This window comes from Triturus cristatus, chromosome 4_1 (assembly GCF_964204655.1).
Source record: "Triturus cristatus chromosome 4_1, aTriCri1.1, whole genome shotgun sequence".
Lineage (NCBI taxonomy): Eukaryota > Metazoa > Chordata > Amphibia > Caudata > Salamandridae > Triturus > Triturus cristatus.
In genome coordinates, this window is record NC_140585.1 from 408,193,908 (window position 1) to 408,199,907 (window position 6,000).

A 6,000-nucleotide genomic window follows, 5' to 3' on the forward strand; every position below is an offset into this window, starting at 1 on the left:
CTACCTATAGCTACATTGCGCAGAGGTTGGGTCTCATTGACCCTATATATTGACGTGACTGCCGGGGCATACCTGGTGCTGTGGGCTTCCTTTAATTCTCCCCATTGCTTGTAGCAAGATGCCCTTGTTTTTGACCGGCACTAAGCACCATGGTTGCGCACTGGGGTGCAGTCTCCCCGTTGAGATCTTGGCATCCTCTGCACTCACAGTTTCATGCCGGTCTGTCATTTTGCTATTGACCACAGACCTTCCTGTGCTGTTTCTTGCTTGTGGCCACTTTTTGCGGTCAGCGGCTGGTGGGGCATCTCTGGATGCAGTGCTGGTCATCTGAGGCTTCCTCCCTGGCGCTTTTGCTCTCTGCGCGGCCTCGGTCCTTGCCCTGGTGGTGTGCTGTTTCCTGGGTTCCCTTCCGCGGCCTGCTGCCTTTCCACCCTGTTGGTTCCTGCCCTTGTCTACTGTGCGGTGTTCGGCTAGGTCAGGCGTGGTGGGTTTCTGGTTGGGTGCCCACCTGTGCATGTTGGGTGCTGTGGGCTTCGCAGTGTGTGTTTTCCTGGCCTGCGGCCTCTCCTCCCTGCTGGTGTCTGGTCGTGTCTGCTCTCGGTCCTTGTGCAGGTTCGTGCCTGGTTCGTGCGTGTCTGGGTGCTGGCCTGGGGCTTCCGGTTGCTGTGCGTTCCTTGGTTCTTTCCTGGGCTGTTTGCTTGGCCCCTGCTCGGGGGTGCCTTGCTTCTTCTTGACCCCTTCCGTGGGATCGCTGTGGCTGTTGGCCTTTGTGTGTCCCGTGGGGCGGTGTGTGGGTCTTTGTTGGTTCCTCTCTCTCTATTGGTTGAGGGGTTCCGGTTTCCCTTCCCTGGGGTTGGGTGCTCGGGGCAGGCGGTGGGTTGGCTGTTACCCTGCCCCGTGGTGGATGCCCTGTTGCGGTTGCCTTCCTGTTCTAGGGCCCTGTCCTTTGGGGTTCCCTGCCTCCCGGTTGTTGGGTTTTGTCTTTCTGCCTGTTGTCTGGGTTGGTGGTTGTGGGGCGCCTGTCCCTGGCGGTGCTTTTCTTTTCCTGTGGCTGGGTCGCTTCTTGCGTCCTGCGTCGGGCTCTCGGGTTTCCGGCCTCCCAGTTTCTTGGGTTCCATTGTTGCCCGGAGTGGGGGGGGGAGTGTTGTGCCCTCCCTCTGTCCTTGTGGGCCCTCAGGCCTTGGTTTGCTGGTGGCTCCAGAGCTGTGCTGGTGGTGCCCCTGGTGGGCTTTCTGGCTGGCGTTGGTTTTTGCCTCTTGCCTAGTGCTGGGTTGTGTTGCGCTTGGTTGACTGGTGGGGTTTGGTTTTCCTGTTGTGATTTCCTTCTCCCCTCTTGTGTTTCTTTTTGTGGCTTGGCCCGCTTTTTGGGGTCCTTTGCCTCTCGGCTGCCGGTCCATTTGCCGCCAGTGGTGGCTGGGTGTTGTGGGTCTTCCTTGGCTTCTGTCTGGGTGGCTCCTTGGTTTCTTGGTGTGCGCGGCTCCTGTGCCTCACCCTGTCTGCCGGTTCGGTCTGCCCTGCGGCCTTTTCCGCCCTGATGGTTCTTGTTCCCCACTGCTCTCAGTGTTTGTGCCTGTCTGGGTGTCCTCCTTGCCGTGCCTGGTCTTGTCTGTAGCTTGTGGGTGTGTTAGTGGGGCGGCCGGTTTTGGGTCTGGTGTCGGCCTACCCTGGTGTGTGGGCCGCGTTGCGGCTTTCCCACTCCTCCTTGTCGGTTGTTTGGTTCCGGCTGGCTTTGCCTCAGCTCTGGGGCTGTGGCTTTCCCCTTGGGGTCTGTCCTTTGGGCTTGGCCTTTTCTTGCTCCGGTGCGGGGTTGGTTTTGGGCCTGTGGTGTCTCTGGTCCTTGCACTTTTGTTGGCTCTGCGGTTCTTGGGTCGGCCGATGTACGGTCTTCCCTTTTTCTTTCCGATCCTGCAGCCCTCAGTGGGTTGTGTGCCTTTGGGTTCTCCGGGCACCTCTCTATTGGTTTTCGTGGTGTCTGGAGTGTTTCGGTGTGTTGTTGGGGCCTTGGCTTTGCCTCTGTTTGGTTTTGGCCTTGCTGTCCCTGTGTTTGGCCGCTTGTTTGCCTGTGCGGGTGGGTCGCTGGTGCCTTCTCTGCTTGGGTGTGTCCATCTTTCGGCTGTGGGGCCTTTGGTTGCTTCGGGGTCGCCCTTGGGTCCCTACTTGGGTTCTTTCCTGGCCGCTCTTTCTCTGGCGCCTTTTTTCGGTGGGGCTCTTTCAGCCTCTTGGTGGCCGGTGGTCCTGGGCTGGCCGCCTGTCCTTTTCCTGTGCCGCTCCTTTGCGTCTGGCCGGTGCGCTGGGGCCGTTGTGTGGGTTGACATGTGTGGACTGCTGGGCTCCGTCCCTGTCATCCTGCTGCTTCTCCTCTCTGTGTGACCTGGCTGTGGCTGGCTCCTGTGCCCCTTCTTTGTTGGGGGTTTTAGGGTTGGTTCGGTTGGCCCTCTGCCTCTCCTTCCGGCCCCTGGGGGCACCGTGATGTGGGCCTCCTGTCTGGCTGGCCTGTCGGTTCGGCCTGCTGGCTTCTTGGGTGTTTGTAGGGGTGCCTGCGGGGTTGGGCTGTGGGCCTCCCTGTCTTTCTCTCCTGTTTTTGCCCTTCTGCGGCTGCTCTTGGGGTTCGCCTTAGGTGGTTCCTTGGTGTCCTCCTTTGTCATCCCGGCCGGTGGGTCGGCTCTTGGTTGGTGGGGGTTTCCTCCTTCCTGGTTCTGGGGTTTGGTCTTCCCTGGTTCCGTGTTCGTCCCCCTGTTGTTGTCTCTCTTGATGGTGCCCTGGTCTTGTGTGGGGTCTGCTGTGGTCCTTCCCTTGCTCTTCTGTGGGCTGGGTTCTGTTGTTGGCTGCGTTCTCGGGGGTGGTTGCGCTTCTGGGCACTCCCTGGCCTTCGTTGGGTGGGGTGCTGGGTTTGTGTCCCGGTGTCACCTGCTTTTGGGATGTGTGCCTTGGGCCTGGCCTGTTGTCCTGTCCCTGTGCCTCGGTCTTCTCCTGGTGTGGCGGACTTTCTGCGGCTCTCCGGTGTCTCCGCTGGGGTTGGCTGCTGGCCTTTCCTGCCCTGTGGCCTAGGACACCTCTGGGGTTTCTGTGCCTTTGGGCTCTCTGTTGCCGGAATTGTGGGTTATGCGGGGGGGGGAGCTTACTTGTGGTCGCTACCCCCTATCTTCCTGATTGCTCCTCTGGGTCGGTACCTGCGTTCTTTTCAGGTCCATCCTCTTCGGTCTTTGCGGCTCTGCTGGAGGCTTCCCCTGGTGTGTTGGAGTTGGTCTTGTGTTGGTCATGTGGTTCCTTGGTCTCTTGCTTTGGCGAGACTTCTTCGGTCTCTTCTTCCTTCCCCTCGGCTTTTTGGTGTGGTCATTGTGGGTCAGTTCGGCGGAGGGTCACTTTCTTCCCTCGTCTGGTGGGGTCGCTCTCTGTTTTTGCTCCTGCTGTGTTCGTGTTGCGGGTGGTGTTTCTGGGCCTTCGGCCGTGCCGCCCTGTGCAAGCCTGCTCTCTGGCATTTGGCCAGGTTTGGCCGAGTTTGTTCCTGGTTGGGCGGCTGCCTGGTGCGGTGGGCTGCACCCTGGGCTGTTTTCTTCCTGGTCAGTTGCCATTCCTGGCTTGGTTGTACCGTGTGGGTGCTTCAGCATCTTCTGAGGCCCCCTTCTACTAGATGTTAGGGGGCGGGCGATTGTTTCGGCTCCTCTGGGAGTCCTCTTGGGGCTTGGCTGTGGGTGCTGGGCCTCCTTCTGGCTTGGCCTGGGGTTCTTGTGTCCCTCTTGTTGCGGCCCTGGCTCCTTGCGCTGGGTCTTCTTCTGTGATGGCTTCGTCGCTGTTTTTGCGGTCTGTTCCTGATCCTTTCTTGGGTTCTCCTCCTCTTTGGCTGGTGGGGTGCTTCCTGGTGTCGGTTGTCTGCCCCTTGGGTGGCAGCTCCTTGACTGGGCTCCTTGTGTTGGGGTTTGCCTGGTCATCCCCTGCTAGTTTTGGGGTTTCGGCTCTGTTGGCTTGGATGGGGGCATGGCTGGTTGTATGCTCCTGCCTGTGTTTTTCTTTTTTCTTGCGGGCTCCCTTTTGCTTCTGTTGGGTGCCGCTTTCGGTGTGATGTCCCTGGTGTTGGTGGGTGTCCGAAAGGCCGGGTTGATGGCTTTAGTATTCTCCACTTTGTTAAGGAATGAGACGATGACTGAAGGGACCGGGAGGTAATGCCCTATTACTTACCGGTAATCTTCATTACGCCTGGTCCCGTTGTCCTCGTCTCATTCTTTACACCCCTCCCTACCTCCCTCCCAGACAGCTGGCCTTCCGGTTGGTGGCTTGGTAGTTCAGGCTGATTGCTGGGATATTACAGCTTATGTACTCCCAGTGGGAGGGGGCGGGTTCAGGTATCCCAGCATTCTCCTGCTCTTTTTTTCTGTCGTGGAGATGGTCATCTCCACTTTGTTAAGGAATGGGACGAGGACAACGGGACCAGGAGTAATGAAGGTTACCGGTAAGTAATAGGGCATTATCTCTATATAATATGCCGCACTTAATTACTTTTGCAACTGCTGATCAATATACTTTAAAATTATTCAATTATAAGAAAGATTTTTTAATCAAACTATGTTACTGCTTTGTTGATGTGAAACAGTATTAACTTGCCTATTAACATAAATAAATTTAAAAAAATACTCCAACCTCTACTCATCTCACATATGCCCTGCACCCGCCCTTTTTGGCTTCACGTCGGCAAACAGAGAAGACCCCTAGCAAAGAGCCCCCCTGCGGGCCCATTGGGCATTGCAGCGCCTGCCCAACGAGGAGCTGACCTATAATGAAGCATGACACTTCTCAGTGTGTGTGAGGGCCCTTGCTCCTTATAGGTCTATCCCACTCCTGTCTCCGTTTCCACACCTGGAGCTTCCCTCCCCAGCTCAATCCATCTCTCAGCCCTTCCCAGGAACTACATACTACTTTTCTTATTTCTAACCATTGTCTTGAGAAGTTGATAACTCCATAGCTGACTTAACTTATCCCATAGGACTGCAATAGTCCTGTCCGAAAATTAGTATAAATGCTGTCTTTCTCTTTTTACAGCTCAACACTATTGTGACTTTAATTATTGCACTTTCATCGCATTGGCACTGGGACTAGGGGGAGGGCGGGAGGTGCTGCAGCACCCCTAAATAATCATGGTGTAATTCAGAAGCAGAGGATTACGGTCACGTGAGTTATAGTTGCCAGCACTAACTATAACGGGGCAATTTCACTGGTTTTTTATCAGTAAAATTTCCGCTAACTATAACATGTGTGAAACCTATGGTTTTTTCAGTGAATTTGCAAGGTTTTTTAAATGCTAATTCCTAACTATAACGTGTGTGAAACCTATGGTTTTTTCAGTGAATATGAAGATTGGGATTTACTTTTCTTTCTCTGATCTCAATTTTATAGTGTTTTTCAAAATGAACTGTGTGACAATCGATCCTGGTGCCCAGTGGGGAAGGTAAGGCTGCAGATTGCCTTTTTTTCTTACACACAACAAAATGTAAATGACTGTAAATTAACTGTACAAATATTTCAAAATGTACCACCAGTTCAGAAAAGCACAAAAGGAGCACATTTTTGTAATTCTGAAGTGTACTGGAAGCAAAGGCTCTAATTTGATCATACAAGTCAGAAAATAAAATTCCTCTATGGTTTGCTCAAAAGCACATCTCAATTGCATACACACCATATACTCAAATGAACATCATCAGAACATAAATGTATCCCAATAAAAAGAGCTATATTATAAAAAGTTATTATTTATTTCATAAAAACCAATACTACAATCAATGTTAAAAATCTGCGAATAAAAATCACTTTACAATTTTTGTGGGTTTTTTTTAGTGGAAGATACCACAAAGACAAGAAAATATACAATTCCACATTATCTACACGAAAAGGACAGAGACGGGAGAAGAACGACAAACAGTTCATTTCAATGAATGGAAACATAAGACACTCTTGGATTATCAATCGTAATTAAAATATTACTATTTAAACTTTCTTATTAATACGAAG